The 18,650-nt window shown below is 36.2% G+C and overlaps 1 long non-coding RNA gene across 2 annotated transcripts in view; it reads right to left on the reverse strand.

Moving 5' to 3' along the window:
* Positions 1-250: 250 nt before the first annotated feature.
* The window catches only part of LOC104150244 (uncharacterized), a 139,817-nt gene continuing 121,417 nt past the window's right edge, over positions 251-18,650 (reverse strand). Inside the window, exons 4-9 of one of the 2 annotated variants that reach the window (XR_695534.2) lie at positions 16,370-16,444; positions 15,215-15,398; positions 14,561-14,603; positions 14,334-14,454; positions 11,752-11,848; positions 251-2,325 (exon numbers count right to left, since the gene is read on the reverse strand). This is a non-coding gene — a long non-coding RNA (uncharacterized lncRNA). Of the gene's footprint in view, positions 2,326-11,751; positions 11,849-14,333; positions 14,455-14,560; positions 15,399-16,369; positions 16,445-18,650 lie in introns of both variants that reach the window. The other variant, XR_011139424.1, reaches the window with a different exon arrangement.

Raw genomic sequence — 18,650 nt, forward strand, 5'->3', positions numbered from 1 at the left:
AGACAAGATGCTCACAAGACTCCTGTTCTGGACTGACAACTGCATTTCCAAATTTTGCCACTCCAAGTTCTCACACGAGGAAAGAAACAAAAGGGTAAACCAGCTCACTGAGAACTCATTTTAAGGGACTATATTCCCAATCCTTTTCTCATTCCACTATTATAAATGAAAAGCACTGTAACTTCAGTAATGTCAGTGGAACTATGCTAGCAAAATAAAGTGTGAGAAAAGAAGCAGCCTCTGTGAACAGTACTATTTTTTATTTTCTTATTAGTACATAGGGACAATCCAGGACAGAAGACTCAGACAGCCTTATGTGCAAACAATTAATCCCTCAGCACAGATTGAAAAGTAGTTACGAGTCGTACATAGTACAAATTACAGAAACAAGGCTGACTAATATGGGGAGATGTATTCCAGGATAACTTCCCAAATGCATTACATTGTTTAATTGTAGCCTTGTTAACACACACCTTTTCTGTCTTGTCAGCTTGTTCAGAGCTCTCTCTGGCTACTTATCTTCTTTCTCTTTCCTTTTTAGAAGATTCTTGTCTTTTTTCCTTCTTTCACACTGTTCTCTCTGCCAGGAATAATTCCCTCTTTCTATACAACAAGCACTGTAAGCTTTCATTTTCTGATATTCCTTCACTTGCTGGTTTTCCACCACCAGCATCATGTATTTTTTTACTAGCAAAATTTTTGAAAGTTGTAGGTGAACCCTTATTTTTGAGGCAGGATTTTCAGACGGTACTGAAGCCTCTTCTTTGGTAACTTCTCTATTAAGGAACCTCAGATCAGGGCCTGAACACCCTTAGACTTTTTTAAAAATTCTGGCTATTGCTGTTCTGAAGGACTATGTAAGTCTGTTCCTGCCATCTTTTCCTATCTCCTGCTCTGTTTAAAAGCATGAGAACTGCTGAGGCTTTATCACAATTTGTTATCACTACATTTTTTTGTTTTGTGCAGAACCAAGATTTTAGTAGCCCGTACTATTTAGAACTATACTCTTCCATTCATTACTAATAACTGTTTAACTTGATCTATTAACATGTAGATATAACAGTATGGTCCATATATAATCTTCCTAGAGAGGGTTGTGATTGAAGTATCTGCATTATATTACCACTGAGTTTTCAGTAAAACTATCTGTAACACTGCCAGTCTAGCAATATCACCATAGTGTAGTATAGTTCACACGCATCAGCTTCACCTCCATAACTGATCAACCATGTGAACGTTTTCATACACATGAACAGAGCTAGTGCTATAATGGAACTACTTACGTTCACCGTGTAAAATGGATTCTTTTGCCTGCTTTTAGCACTAAATGGATTTATAACATATGTGTAAGATACTACAATAATTTATTAGGCTTTTTCTTAATATCTGCATCTCTTACTTATGCTGGAGTAATCATTTGAGTGTTTTCTTATTTTAAATGACTAAATGGTAAAAACCACAACCTTCAGTGAACCTCAAATTCCCCTGTATGTCTCCCCATCACTAGATGAAGCATCAGAGGTATATTCTGCATGTTTTCTGCGATTAATTGAAAGATTCAGTTACTCTAGCAAAAGCCTGGGCTGCCTAATTTGTGTGATTTAATTACTTGGTATGTTTTCTTCTTTCCTTTTATGTTATTAAACACAATGACAGAGTTGACTGTGTGTCAAGGCAAAGAACATTACAATTCCTGAGGTATTCATCTAGTTTTAGTGAAAAATATAATTAGATAGTATCAGCAAAAAAAGAATTAAACTGAGCCAAATCTCTTTCTCTCATCTGTGCATAACTGCATCCCACTAAATAGTAGCAACTGATCACCACAGGGGAACATTTTTTTCAAAACAGATGCTCTCAAAATTACACTTCTCACTCCTGGGTAGGAGTGTAATCATGTGTCCTGATTTTCAAGAAATCTTCATCACTTAGCTCTCCTTTGTGTAATAATATGAGCAGCTTGGGTTTTGAGTCTGGTTGAAAATTACTGTACCCAGTACCAATAGTCATTTCTTAACAGCATAATAAGAAGTTGTTTCTCTCTTTAGTTCCTGCATTGGTTTATTAGCTAAATGGCAGTTTGTTGCCTTTCCTACACACACAGAAAATCAAACTTCACTTGAAAGACAAAATAACTTATTTCCATCTTTACTGTGACTTTTAGGGATCTGAATATGGTAGGTTTATAAAACTTCCATGCATGTCTTGCAATTCAAGTTTTTGAGGGAACTGCTTCTAAAGCAAAAGTGTTTTGAGATAAGTAGGACTGCAGTGAAAATGCAGAGTCTTGACCATGTTCTTTTCTTTCTCTTTCCTCCACCTCACCTGCAAGGAAGAAAAGTTGGAAAAGAAAGAAGAGAGGGGCATTCAATTTTTCTTTTTATTTAAACAGGATATGTAAAATGAAATATATGTATTTCATTAACGTTGATATTTGTTTTGCAGACAATTAGAACAATTGGAAACAAACAGTATTTTCACCCCAAACAAGATTTACTATAACTTTTCTTAAGAATGAAGTAAGTGATCACTAGTCAGGAAAATATCTTACAAAAGTGTCAGATTTGAGTTCTTTCTGGGTCTGGTATTTGGTCCATGGATTTGGCATGATCTTATTTCAATTTGTTTCCAGTGCTTTGCACTGTTATGTTGCTGAAGTTATTCTGGATGGCGATGATTAAATCTGAATGCAGCTCTACATATATTACAGTTTCCTATCCTTTTATGCCTCAGAATATGAATGAGAGACTAGCATTACATATGCTTGTTGCAGAGTAGATTGCGTCTTTGTTAAGGTAGGATTCTATCTGAAATCTGTAGGGGTAAAACATTTACTGAGCAAATATGTACTCTTTTTCCCTTTGACCAACATAGGATGTTTCATCTTATGTATAATTCACAGCTTATGGTTTGTTTGTTACTCTTCAATGGAAAATTCAATAAAAACTTAATTAAAAATAAAAGATATAGTATCATAAAACTGAAACAGAAGTGTAATCTCAGACTCTCATATTTTGTAAACTTGTATTCGTATGATTTATAATTGTAAGGCAACTGTAAGGCAAGCAATAGAAATTTTAGAACAGCGGTATTTTTCTTTTGTTCTTCTGATGAAATATTAAGTTACCTGAAGAAAAGATACTTCATTAGCTCAACAACTGACATTGGTGAAGATGAAGAGAAATAAGATAAAGTAAGACAAAAGATTTTTAAAGATTAAAAATGGAGCTATCTGGGAAAGGAAAAAAAAAAGAATTATTAGTTAAAAAGAGCAATTGCATAAATTATTCCAATAATGTCCCTATAAAAGCCATCAGAGTAGTATCAGTAATATGCACATTTTATGAAGCAGGTGCTACTGAAACGATACTATAAATTGAACAGAAAGAGTCAAATCATTTGCCAAGTGATTAAAGTATTGCAATTTATTATACTTTTAATGTAATATTTTCCTCGGGTATGAAAAAGTTTTACAACATGTAATATAGCAATTTCACTCCTTGCGATCAATACCAAGTTAGCTGTAATAGCCTGTTTTAAGATTTATTACCTTATTTTGCATCTCATACATACATAAAGGTAGTTATGAGGGGGAAAATAGAACCTACTTGTTTTAAGAAATTTTAAGAAATTCTGCCAAGAAATGAATACTGTTCCAACATGCCTTACATTACTGATTAAGGTCTACCTTACTGTTTCCTCTCTTGTTCCACTGAAGTTAATAGCAAAACTATAACTGACTTTAATGGAATACTGTATGACTTTATACTCAATTTTTAACATTTCTGTGCCCTTAAAACTACAAACTTATATAGTAATTCAAATAGACCTGTTACATTAAACGTTGATTCTAGATCCAAAATTTGTTCTGTTATTCCATATTTTAAATCAAGCTCATCTCTTACCTTCATCTTAAACACTGAAAACATACCTCTCGAAACAAAAGTACAACCTTGGAAAGAACTGAACGCTTCTGTCAAAGGTTTAACACACTTTATTATCATTAGTGTCAGTATAACTTGAAGATGTTGAATATCTCACACAATCAAGCTGTAATATGGGACTGGATTGCCACCTTTACTCCTTGTGATTAATATCATACTCTGCAGAGAGTTTTGTTGATTGATATCAGCCAATTTAATCACAAAATGAGGGTGACATCTCATAGTAATCAATTCCAGAAAAGGAACGTTCAGAAGGATGGCTGGTAGAGCAAGATCATGGTGCAATGCTCTCTTCCATTTGAATTGGTAATATCAAGTTTCAAATTTGAACTGTGTCTTTATTAAAGAACTTGGCTGCCATACATGTTATACTATATTAAAGTTCCATACTATCTCAGTAGCCTTACGGTTCCACAAAAAAACAAAGCTGTGCAATAACGCCTGACTTTTCCGTTCACAGTTTTTCAGCCAACCTCAAAAGGGAGCCTTTTTCAACTTGATCAGCCAGACTATCTTTTACGTTTATTTTCAAATAAACTTTCATTTTCCTCTCTAACACACACATTGATATATCTACGCATGGATATAAGCCCCAGAACAAATTATCACAATCATATCTCTTTGCCTGGACCACCTGTTCTCCAAGAAGAGGAGTAAAGCCGCTACCATGGCTTTTTTCTTTGGTACCAGCAAAAACATTTTCAAAAAGCTCAGGATGTGCCTGAGCACTCCAACTTCTGGGAACAGACCGGGGCTGTGTCAGTTTGCATATAGATCTTTTCCTCTACTACCCTAAACTAAAACATACTCAGAAGTCAATTTGTCTAGAGACTGTGAAGGATATTAATAGCACCTACATGTCTACACCTAATTTAGGAAGCTAATCTCTCTCCACTCCCTCTATAGCCAGCGGAGATAGATAAGATCCTTCGGAAGGTCATTCAGAGGAGGCATTCAGAGGAGTATTCATTCAATCCAAACCTGGCATCAGTGCCAGCAGTCTAATTCCCTAGACTCCCTCTGTAGTCACTGAAGAGGAACAGGCACATCAGCAAGGTATTTCAAGGCCCCAGGTGAGGTTGCTGCTTATAATCACTCTCTCTATCTAGAGTACTATCGAGAATGGCTCCCAATAATTTAGACATAAATTTTGGCAGAAGAATCATCTCCTCTCCCCTCTTTGTTAACTTCTTAGGCATTCTTCTCCTCTCTAGCTATATTCTACCTATTGCAAAGTCACTATCATACCCTTTTATTTTGGAAATACTACTATTTTGCAAAAGTACTTTTGTTTTTGACAATTAACAGAGCTCTCACATTCTATTGGTCTTAAGTATACCTTTGATCATCCCTAAATTTAAACTGTGGAATTCAGTATACAAAGTCAGATTTTAGCAAGAGGAGATGAAGCAGTGATGAGTAGTATGATGCTCTTCCCGTATTCCATGCTGCTATATGTGATATTTTAAGGATTTTTCCCTTGAAGAAAAGATAAGAAATATTTATTCACTTCATATTACCAAACCTATAAATGGATTTTTTTTTAATAAATCATCACTATTCCAACATATTGAACTCAGGAAACTTGATAGACATAATTTGCAGAAAATCTCACTTAGCTGTCCTCTTGAACTTTTCAAAGCAGAATTTAAAGTGCTTTGTAGAAGAAGGAAGTCTCAAATCTAATTATTCGTATGGAGAGGAGAAATTGAGGCATAAAGAGCGTAAGGTGACAATCTCCAAGAAAGAGTAAACATAAATGATGCTATAAAGTGTATCTCAGTTCCCTTGCACAAATGATACAATGAATGAATGTCCAGCTCTTTCCTTGATTTGTACTGCCTTCTAGGTAACAAACATGTATATAAAACATATATATAAACCTTACACTGTGTTTCCCCCTTTGCCAATGTTTGTCTTGGCTTTGACTTTAATACCTCTTTGTTTCTGTTAATAAGACACACTCAGAACAGCTGACAGGATAAATCAACTGAACAGCTCAAGACCTCCATGAAGTTTTTTAGAACCTAACTCAAAGTCATAGCAACTGAACTGAAAGAAAGAAAAAAAAAGACTCCGCAGATCCTGAGCTTGATGCTGTTTTGTTCTATTTCTGATTTCTAAACCTTGAACCAATTTCTAGATGTGCCTAGAATGTGCCTAGAATTTCTAGATGTACCTTTTCTGATGTGCCTGTTTATGGCTACTGGCTATATTTAATGAAATCTTTTAATCCTGTAGCTATTTAGGGATTCTAAGTACCTCGCTCTTCAAGAAGATCATTTGAAAATCCACTAAGGAAAATGAACTTTAAAAAACCCCACTATACTGTTTGAATTTCTGACTTCTTCTGTTTATTGTTTACACTTTTTCTCATTACGCCATCGTTTTGAGTTACAAATAATGTAGCATGTCACTAGTGTACATAGGTTCCTTGCATTTTTATTCCGTATTTAAATTGTGCTAATTAGTTTAACTTCCTTAGGTGCCTCAGAGGTACACAGAGTAAATGATCAAGAGTAACATACTGGTAATATATTTGACATGAGCATTTGCAATAAGGCAATTTCCAGTATCACAATATTTAAAAGCCTTAGTGCTTTCCTTTCTTTGTAAATCTGAGGGTCACATCACCTAATTAACACAAACACTTGTAAAAGAATATTGAATACACATACACACACACACTTGAACTAAGTGCCTATTCTGAATTGTACGTTTGCTTGTAAAAACTGCCATTTGGCATTTACAAGTCATATGATGTTTCCCTGTTTAAGTCCTATGGTACTACTGCTGTTTAATTAGTAGGCTTCTGTAATTAAATTGCTCATCTGAAATAGTTATTCATATTATGCTTATTTTTGACACCTCTTTTGAGAACTAAAATGTGTTTCCACTTGATGAAACCATCTCAGCTTCATGGGAGGGGTAAAAAGCCTTCAGTGAATACAAAGTGTAAGGGGAATGGGAAAATGCTCCCCAGTCTATATCCCTGTTTTCTCTCTTGGGAAGAAGCACTGTTATATCAGAACAAATCAATATTCTGCTGAGTCTGGATAGTGTTGTGTTACACAATTTACTTACTGGCTTCACATTGCACCTGCTCATAGTTTCAGAGATGGACCAGGTATCTGACTTCTGTATCCTGCATCTCTCATTTCCTAGCTCCACCTTAAAAATTGAGTTAGTTCCCATACAAAGCCTCTGTGTCGATGTTTTTCATAGTGCAAAGTTTGTGTCATGTTATTCCTTCAGATACTGCCGAGGTGTGAGCATCTGGCTGTAGGCACTCCAGCCAAAAAGCACAGAGAAACCTCAAGCTTTTTTATTTTTTTAAACTCCTAATGGCAGAGGAAGATTCTTTCAACCTTGATATTTATACTGAAGAGCGGCTTAAAGCTTAATGAGCATATATTAAATTGTCCTTGCAATATTTCTTGAAAGAAAAATGACCTTTGATTTGTGGAATTGCATGTCCATTAAGGCCAGTTATAAAAATGTAAACTTTTCCCATAGGAATAAGTACAAGAAAAATGCCCATATGAAATGCTCCCATTTAGAAATATTTTTTTTTCAGTAAGAAATGTGAAATACAAGGAAAGATGTGTGCGTGGGGGCAGTCTTTGCTCCCTTACTCTCTCATGATAACCGTTTTTTAATGTGCCCAATTGGAAAACAAGTATGAAGGAATTTTCAATGCTTTATCAGTTTTCCTCTAAAAATCAAACCACTGTTATTTTCTTTTACTTCAAGAGGCAACAAATTAAAAACGAAAATAAAGTACTACTTTCACAGGACCTATTCCTTCAGCATTATTTGTTTCCAAATGAAAGGTTTTTGAGGATTTTCGACTGTTTCACTGAAACGTTGCATTTATTAAAAAGCTTTTTTTGTTCACCAACAAAAAAATCCTGGAGTCTAAGCAAAGCAATTTATTTTCTGAGAGAAACTATCCTTTTACATAGGGAGGAAAGCACTTAATAGGGTACATCTACATTTTACCAGATTACTTTGATTTCTCATTGGCATGAGCAGGATGACAATAATCTGTGCCTTTCCTTTAGTCAGTGGTGTTATATGACTTTCTGTCTAAACTTTCCATTCAGGAGGATGGGCAGATGGGTGTAGGAGGCTATGAATTGTGAATACTGTGCTACCAGCCTTATTTTAGTTATTGAAAAAAAAAAAAAAGATTTTTCTTAAAATGAATTCCTACAATAGCCTGCATTTATATGATCACAAAGCAGCACACTCATGATCTATGGATTTTACCATCCAGACCAGATTATTACAATTCTGTATTTATAGGCCTCTCCCAGAATGCTAGCCATAAATTGTAACTCATTTAGAATACAGTGGCTTAGGTACTTACTCAGACAAAAAATTACCCATATTTTTTCAATCTGGCTGTGTTGCAGTGGCTTCCTATTTGACAGCATATTGATTTTTATTTCTATTAACTGTCAATTATTGTTTATTAGGTAATGTTCTATCATACCTGTCTTGGCTAATAAATATCGGCTCTCCTGCCTGTTCATAATGATCCACTTATGACTATCAGCTGCTGGCAACAGAATATTAGCATTTATGGATTAAAATACTGAAATTGCCAATCATAAGAGCAACTCCCAGTGGTACCAGTTTCAAAAATCAAAGAAAAAAGCCCATGGCCCATTTTGCGATTACGCATTGAGGCAGTCTATGTCAGATAGTATTCTAGACAGTTTTCTTGACAGCATATTTCTTAAATATTCAGTACTTTGTGTAGTCCCATTCTAATAAATGCAGAAATTTGGGAAATATCTTTCTTGTCAAGGATTTCTATCTCCTTTTAACTACTGAGGTTACTGGATGCCTATATTATCTTTTTTTTTTTCCACTGCTACCAGGTACAAAAGCAAAAATCCCTGTGTGACAACCCAGCTATAAAAAACAGATGAGCTTTCTGCTAAGATTTAGAGTTTCAGTGCTGTTTCTCTGGCATAGAGAAATTTTGTTTTTACATATAACATGAGACAGTATTAACCTTTGATTTAGCAAAATATTTGGTCACTGAAGTGTGATAAAACATCCAATGTAGTTTACAGTGAAACTATTAAATTTAGGTACTTTGTTGGTGAAAGAAAGGTGAAAGGAAAGCACTCGTTTAGAGCTTTAGCTTTGACCTCACACATCTACATGAGACAATACTGCATTATAAAACATAATTTAATAGTGTATGAGTTCCTACAGATATTTATGTTAATATTGCTCTTGATGTCATTAAAGCTTTGCTTGACTCTCATACTAAGAAACGCTTTCTATTCTCTTGCTACATATTCTGGAATTATCTGGGATATATTTACAAGGAATAAGAATTTGTCAATAAAACTGTTAACCATGACACTGAAAAGCTGGACATTCTCTTACTTTCAATATTTTTGTGGACAGCTATCCTCATTGTGCAAATCTTAGCTGGATCTTTTAAGAAGTTTATGTTGTAGCAATTAAACACATTATAATTACTTTAGCTTGCCCTTTGTTATGGAAAGTGATAGATTATTTCCAGAACAAAATACAGAGAGTCTTTCAGGCCTAGGTTTCACAAGAGAGAAGTGCTGGCCACCATTTTGACAGAGTGCTATGAGAAAGTTTAAATTTATAGTACTATTTTAATATCTAGCAACAACTTTCAAGTACAAATCTCAAGAAGTTTTACCTCTGCTATGCAAAGACAAAATGAAGAGACTAGCAGAGGGAAAGATTCATACACTATCTACAAATTAGCATAGCTCTTCTGAATCACTCAATGACTTCACACTGGTGGAGGAGCTGGACTACAGAAATGCAGTGAATTGTTCATTGGAAGGCAAGGACGGAGATGGAAGAAGAGTTTTACTCTTCTGTTATAAGCACCCAACCACACGCTTTCCATGTTCCTGCAGTAATTCATTTTTGCTGTGGAATTATGCCAATTCTAACTTGAGCATGACCTGAAGTTGTACTCCACTGGCTGGTCTATAAAGGCTGTATGCAAAAGTGGCAGCTAACATCATTTGCCAGATGCTAGCGTGACTACCACGCTAAGCTTACTACCACGTGTAAGAAACATCAGCTAGTACCATTCATGTGCTGATAGCCCTCCAAAATGTTCTGGTATTTTTCTCCATGTGCCCAGAGAAGACAAAGATAGGCTTTTCCAGTATTCACAGAAAAGAAGTTTTGACAGGGATGTGGCTTATTTCAGCATAAAGAAGAATGGAAGTCTTAACGCCCACACAGAAAGTACAAATCTCAGACGGCCATGATTGTTACATTTCCAGTCTGGTAATGGCCTAAGGACGCACTGTTCTGGAGCCAGCTGCACTCAGGAAAGGCAGCCTCCTCCAGTTACTCATCACTGCTAGAGAATCCCAGGACTGCTCCTCTGCATCCGCTAATTTTGTCTCAGTCATAACCCTTTAGGTTCAATTAAATTTAAACAGCAGGCCACGTCGGTTTGTCTAAGGTGAAATTGGTCACGCTCCTACAGCCTCCCTACCAGCTTTCAAAACTCTTCAGCAGGAATGGGCCGATAAGGAATGGGTGGCAGTAACCACTGTCACAGCTGGAGCTCAGAAAAGCCCTTTGTCTGCAGTCTAATGAAAGAGCAGTATCTCAAGTACAGATAACACCAACTGCAATGAAAATGCACTTTAGACTTTGGTAGGCTTTGGCCTACCTTTGCTTTCATAAGTACCTAGAAACTTTTGTCATTTTTTGTCTGGAACTGAGCAAGCAGTTTAAAGCAGAGTATTAATTCATATGTATCTTACGTATTATTTACTGATTTAAGTTGCAGGAAAATACCGTGATGGTTTTTCTAAACAAGTGTTACCGTACAGACTTACTTAAACTGCAAAAAGCCAGCACAGACAACTGCTTCAGTTATTCCACTTCACTTTACTACACAGACAAGGTGATAACCTCTGTTTCCTATTTCCTACGTGCTTATTTCCCCCCAAACACCTGCTATTTAAACATAAGAAAGGATGATTATCTTTTGGAACGTTATTCATTACAGGCTAGGAATGAACATTCCAAATATTTGAACTATTTACTTGCTTGATTGTGTCTGATCACAAAGTTAAGTTCCTGTCTTGTTAACTACTTTCCAAATGACCTTTTGCATACCCTACTTTAAAATCTTGGTTTCTGCATGAACATTGCTACCAGTAAAACTCCACTGCTGAAAAACTGTCCTTAACAAAATGCAAAGGGAGATGCGAACATTTTCTTCACAAGATGTATTACAAATGAGACCAAATATATGCAGAAAGTACTTTGCATTATTCATCCTATTCTATATCTGTCTCAATGTTGGAAAAATAGAAAATCTTCACTTTCTATGTCTGATTTACATTGGATCTGTACATGCTTTCTTACATCTTGGGAGACATACAATTGGACTGGAAAAACTAGGAGAGACACTCTTCATATCGAGACAATTGTAGCATGTAAATGCATGATGATGTTATTTCTCTAAAAAGAAACTGTGGAAATACAGAAATAACATAAGAACATTGAAGCTAAACAGTACAACATAGCACATTGAAAAGTCAGTAGAAAGACTTAAGGTTTCTCATACAGACAATAGCTTCTCTCTATAAATTAAACCCTCCCCATTGTGAAAAATAAGAAATACGCAAAAGCAAAAAACAAAATGGAAAAGTTTCAAAGAGGCATCAATTATAACTTAATTCTTTGGAATCCCTTAAAGCACAGAATATTAAAACCTAACATATTTTGTAACTTGCTTGCAACACAGTAAAGCACAGTACCTACTCACCATGGCATTCCTCTGTCTGCTTGGAAACTTCTGCTTTGTACTCTCATGCATTCAGAAATGAAGGCCTTTAGACCACACATATTATCATTAGTTATTGCTGGAAATATGAAAAATAATTTTAGATTATAAAAAGTTATTAATATGTTTTCTGTAACAAGATGATCTGCTTTTTTTTTTTGAAAAGATAAATCAAAACTGTCTAGAAAATTTAAAAATAACTGCAGATCTTAAGTAAAATCCGGATACACATATGGGTTTATTCTTATGGCCACGCCTTCTAGTTATATAACTATGTTACAGTGTAGTTCTATACATACATACTATGTGTACTACTATAATTCAGCATATCCATTCAACTCTAAGATTCACCATGATCAAATTTTTAATTTACCATGATTTTTGATATTTTAGTTATCCAGTGTGACTCCACGGTAGCTGTAGAGGCCTCTCAAAAGGAAGGATTTACTTTAAGACTGTAAGGGGTTCAAATGCAGGTAATGCAGTTCATATGCAGGTAATGCAGCTATAATTTCTTCCTCACTAATAGACTGGACCAGTCTTGGGAACTTGGAATTTGGTGCACAGTATGAAGGAAACTTCCACCTCTCCTTTTGAACTATTCTTTCCAGAGCACTGTGGCTCCCACTGTTACTTTCATTTAGTTAAAGTCCCATTCATTCTTCAAGGCAGACGTGTCAATGCCATCCCTTCAACAGCTGTTCAAAGGCCAAATCAGATACAACTTTGGTTCCCAACAGGTTATCACTGCTTAGGAAGCTGGTATAGTGGTACTAGAATTAGTTTCTGTAGCACAGTGACTTCAGGTCTCACATTTGCTTTATTTGAAATGCAGAGCATAGCAGTGAGATCATGAAAGATGAATAATATCACCTTTTAAACTGCTTATCAACATATTTATATCTAATTATTCTTTCCTTAACATTTGAAAGGGAATAGATTGCCGTGTTATCTTTCTGCTGAGTGTAACTACTCATGTGTTGTGGAAGAGTAATTTGCCTTCACTGGGATAATATGTAAATCTAAAAGTCTTATTATAAAACTGTCATCATAAGCTCTCCACAAACACATATACACACACATAGAGACTGTTAGAGGGTAACACCATTCTGTATATTCTTTTCTTTGTTTTTCCCTTTCATTTCCAAAATGGTCAATGTAGCAAAAAGCATTTTATAGAAATGATCTCTAGTTTCTCTAGTAATAGACTTCAGAATCTGAAAAGTACAATAAAACATTCTAAACTTACTCAATTTAACTAAAATAACATTTCGATATTCAAAATTGTTCAAAATTAATTCCTTATTTTCATAATACTGGCTATCATATTCATATCATATTCATAATACTATCATCCTGGATATTTGAGAATTCCAGTCAATTTGTCAGGTGTCACAACATTTCTGAAGAACTTATCAATTTTGCAAATTGATTTTAAATAAGCCTATATTAAAGGTGAGAGCAGGGGCCTCTAAACCTAGTCATAAAACTGAATATATTTTACCTTTTTATATCAGAGTTTTCCTCAAATTCCACTACCTACAATACCTGAAACAAAATGATTCTGTGCAATTAGAAGCAGGGTTTTGATTTTTTTAAATGTAAAACATCACTTTCTCTTTGATATAAGTGACTCTTACTGACATTTCAAAGACTTAAAAGCCAGAAAACACCATGGAGAAATCTGCAGCTTCTCTGCCTTTGAAGTACATGTGGGACTTGTTTAAGGCAATGAGAAACTGTGGTTCAAGTCAAAAAAAAAAAAGCTTCTATAACAGTATAATAGATTTTTAAATACTTTTCTTACGAATCTTACAAAGTTTGCCTGTCACTACCAATTATTTTCATTAGTTACTCTTATTCGTGTATTTTATTTTTCACTTGCAAATTATTTCAATTGAAGTATGAATTGTAGTTTTCTTGAAAGTTAAGAACAGACTGAGGTTCTGAGTTAAGGATGGATATGAATGTGAAAGGAGGACAGCAAAAGCACTATGAGTACTTTTCCTTTAAGATCAGGTAAAAGTGTCATATCACCTTCAGTGTCTAAGAACTATTTTTAAGTGAATGTCTAAAGGATAATTAACAAGAAAACACTTATTTGACTAATTCAGTCTCTTCTTCTGCCTACAAAATGGCCATGGGTAGATCCTGATTTCTTTTCACACATTGATCACAGAATCACAGAATGGTTGAGGTTGGAAGGGACCTCGGGAGATCATCTAGTCCAACCTCCCTGCTCAAGCAGGGTCACCTAGAGCATATTGCCCAGGATCACATCCAGACGGGTTTTGAATATCTCCAGAGAAGGAGACTCCCCAGCCTCTCTGGGCAACCTGTTCCAATGCTCTGTCACCCTCACAGGAAAGAAGTTTTTCCTCCTGTTCAGACAGAACCGCCTGTGTTTCAGTTTGTGCCTGTTGCCTCTTGTCCTGTCACTGGGCACCACTGAGAAGAGACTGGCCTCATCCTCTTGACACCCTCCCTTCAAATACGTGTACACAATGATGAGATCGCCTCTCAGTCTTCTCTTCTCCAGGCTGAACAGGCCCAGCTCTCTCAGCCTTTCTTCAGAGGAGAGATGCTCCAGTCCCCTCATCCTCTTTGTAGCCCTCTGCTGGACTCTCTTTGATTATGCAAATATATTCAGTAGATTTTAGAACGTGTTATGGGTTTATTACAAGCCTGTGAATTAAAGGTAGATTACTTCATTGGTGAGAAAAGTGACGTGATACTCTTTCTTAACTTCCTGATGAAGGGAATCCAGAAACTCCCCTTGAAATCCTCTTACCTCACAAACGCACATTCAGCTAAACAGCCTCAATGGAATAAGTCTGGAAAACAAACATGATAAAGGTACAAAGGTACCCCAAAATAAAATATTTAAAAATCCAAGCCAGTATTTAAAGATAATATTTTCCATCATCCTTTCAATCCTAGTTTCTAGTTGCTGTTTTCCATCCTCCCTCTGAGAATTAAGTGACCCGAGCGTCATTCCTTGATGCTCCTAGGGGGAGTAATTAAGTTGCTGTCCTTTCGCAAAGAGGCTTTTGTTAAGAGTTTGCCTGTGGGATCTTCCTCTCCATTTTTATGGCTTGATTAAAGGGAAGCTTACTTCTCTGGCTTTTTAATATCTGTTTATATTTTATTCCTATACCATTGTTTGGCTTTTGGTTCAAAGGCCTCATATCCTTAGCATATGACGGTTTCTGGCAAACAACCTTCTCAGCATCTCAAAATTACTACACAGAACACAAGAACTGCTGTAAGGGATTACACCAGTCATCCATCTAAGGAGGTCGGATCCGCTGGTCTCATACTAACATTGTTGGAATAAGTCAGTGATCAGCATTCGAGCAGACAATCCTGACTGATGCTGTGCTGATGTGTCCCCCCCCCCCCCCCCCCGCCAAGGCGATCAAAACAAAGAGTGTAAAACTATTACCTTTCAGGTGCAAGATTAAGCACTACCAACATTTCTTTAAAAGTACCCTTGTAAAATGCGATGGCTTTATGGAACATGTACCCATTCAGTTGAGGGCTACGTCTTTACTACTTTTTCAGGTAATGAAGTCAAAGGCACAAATGCTGTAGCATCTTCTAGGAGCACTGGACTGTCCAAGATACAGCTAGAAAAGGATAAGCACTTTGTTAGATTTAATAAAAGAACAAGAGAAACGAGAGACATAATGACAGAAAAAAGACCTTGAAAAAATCAATTCCCAATAAATTTGGGAAAATAGTTTTATTCTTATTACTCATGCTTTTTTAATTTGAAAGAGATGGGATAGTTCCTATCTACATTAGCAGCTGACACTTTTGGCATCAAATCAAATAAAAATTAGAATAAAACCCTGAACAGCAACCCCAAACGTGTTGTCACATTGTATTGAGACACTCTGAAGTCATGACTTCCAACTTATGGCCAAGACCTTATCACTGGAAACTCTCTAATGTAATATAAGGCAGCATACTGACAAAATTTCAGTTATTATTATTTTTTTTATGGATGCTAAAGTCATTGCTGAATACTAAGAAACTTTTATCAGTAATTAACAGATGCTGCTGCAAGTTAAAGTGGCTGTAGCATTTCCTGTGTGTTTTCTTCTTATATTACCAGTGGGTGGGTTTGGTCTACAGGCATCCAAACCCATTTCACCTCTCCTCTTTGATAAATGATGTATTTTTGTAGGAAATTCTTTTTAAAGTCATGGTGGTTTATCATCCTCTTTGGAGGAAAAAGTTCACAAGGGGAAAAGATACTTCAAGGTTTATTTCACAGTTGGGAAATGTTAACTACACCCTGCTGCTGTCAGTCTCCCCACATCTCTCTCTCTCACACATACCCGATCCATTTACATTCAGAACATGAGAAACAAGCTGAGGATATGATTCCAGCAGGGAAAAGATGAAATTCTAACAAAGCACTGTCATAATCCCACGGAAGCAGTGAACAGACTCGCACTGGCATCAACAGGAATTGAGCTGGATTCCCAGGAACCTCCTCTTCCCTTCATGCAGACCCTGCAAATGGGGCAAAGGCAGAGGGGCCTGAAATTCAGACAGAGAAGAAGAAAATGCTGTCCCAGTTTCTACCCACCTGAGATATCAGCATGACACAGGAGACTGGGATCAGCGCAAGCATGTGATATTGATGGCAATCTGCAAACACACTCTGCATGAGGAAGGTGGAGAAACATTACTGTATTAAGGCAGCGGTTGAAATGGGAAATGCATTTTGCCACATCAGGGGGATACTTCAATGCTAGAACTTTCCAAAATACACAAATCTTACTGGAATATGTAAATTCAGGAATCCTATCTGGACCATTTATTTGGAGGCATAGTTAAAGCCTGATATAGGCTCCACTTCTCAAAATCTCTTGAGTCTCAGCTATCCTTCCAAATAAAGTTTTTCTCTCCTAAAGTTATGAAGAGAAAATTGAAAAAGTAACGTATGTCACTGATGTAATCAGTGCAGGCATTGCTGCCTTATATTTACGTTTGTATCAGTGAATGCATAGCCAGATAAACAGAGGCAAGAGTCAGTAACATGAACAATGAGGGATACAGCAGACATTCTTATTTCATTTAATGCTCTTTTTCTGACTTTATAATGAATCGGAAAATACTTTTCACATGCGTTACATAAATTTATGCTTGACTTCAATGTGGTCCACTGTTATACTCCTATTACTATTGGGGCCACCTGAGTCTGCTTCTAATGGTTTTTACAGAGGAGTCATTGGCTACCCAGTGAACTGAAGTGCACTGGTTTATCAATAGGAACTGGACACAAGTTGAAAAGCCAAAGGCATTTGCCATGAAGTATTTTACAGCAATTTGTAAAGGTCAAAGTAATTTTGCTGGCTGTTTTTATTCCAAGCTTTCAGAAAATGTCGGGGACTGCTCTGGAGGCTTTTTTTTCCAGTGCTTTCTATGAGATCTAGCTGGCATTCAGTGCATCTCAGAATAAAATAGAGTGTGAGAGAGAACATCGCGTTTTAAAGTTACTGGCATTTCCTACTGCTATTAGAGCAAATGCAAGGTAAGAGCCTGACTATTCTTTCATGTTCCTCACTCTCATTCTCTCACTTTTCCCCTCCATGCTTTCATAGTTTCTCATACATATTCCTAAAGAGATTACTTTATAAACTCTTTTCCCGCCTACTTCCTGCTATCGCCTGCAAGTATCTGTAAGCCACTGTTTGTTTCTACATCCTTGTCACTAATTCCAAAAAAAAAATGTCCTGCAGCTTGACTTTTTGGCATAGCTTAAGAATTTTTTTTTTTTTTTGAAATTCAGAAAAACTTCCAGCAAGCGAAAGTACCTACTTCATGAGATGCATGAGTGAGTAAAAGCACTGTCGGTGAAATAACTTGAACAATTTATCAGGCCAAATATCATGGTGAAATAAACAATACATCATTTCATACCAAAGGGTATCACTGTCTGAACTTAAGTGTTAGGAGCTACTTTTATATGTGCAAATATATATACAATATGGGGCATGACTGAAAAAGTAAGTGATATGAAAAATAATGGAGGAAAACACAAGAAACTGGAAAAAAAAACAGGAGAAATCAGGACACTGAATAGAATAAAAATCTTACAGAGAGTAAGAATCTTAAAGGGAAAACGAAATAAGTCAGGTTTGCTAGAGAAGCAGAAGGATAAAAGCATCATACAACTTGGTGAAGAACGTACAAAAATTAGGCAGGCAAAATATATTAAAAGAAGCTCAACTCCTAAAGCAGGCACCAGGAACCAAAGTATTAACATAGTATTAAATTACATTTCATGGAAACACAATCTAGGCAGTGATGCAAACACTGGAAAAGTTTATGAGTGAATAAACAACTAATTGCTAATGATAGCATGAACGTACAAAAGGAGTATTTTGAAAATGTGCTAAACCTTGCACTCCGTTCAGGTACAAACATTGCACCATGTAAGGCAGCATGTGGTACAAGATGGGTTCAAGGATGGATCCTCCAAACGGAGAAGAAGCAGGAATATGAAGCAGAGAATTTATACTCTATGACTTCAGTGTTCACATATTCTGTGACAAAGGTGCTTAACCGAACTGCTGAAGTGACCAAAATAACATTGTGTTATACAAAAATCGGAACTGACCATACTTCGGACCATTAAGTATAACATTCTGTAAATCTGATGATTCTGCATAAGTAAACCAGGTTAGAAGAACAGTTCAACAATTTCTATGACAGGCAGCAGGAGTGGAGAAATTTTTAAGACAAATGAGAAACATAAGAAGAAAATAGGATATGAAATCAAAATGATGGATTGGCTCTCGGGAATAATTTTTACTGAGGGACTGTGGAGCTTCCATACCCCTTGGCAGTTCTTAGGGTTGTGT

Source organism: Struthio camelus, chromosome 2, assembly GCF_040807025.1.
Source record: "Struthio camelus isolate bStrCam1 chromosome 2, bStrCam1.hap1, whole genome shotgun sequence".
In the NCBI taxonomy this organism is placed as follows: domain Eukaryota; kingdom Metazoa; phylum Chordata; class Aves; order Struthioniformes; family Struthionidae; genus Struthio; species Struthio camelus.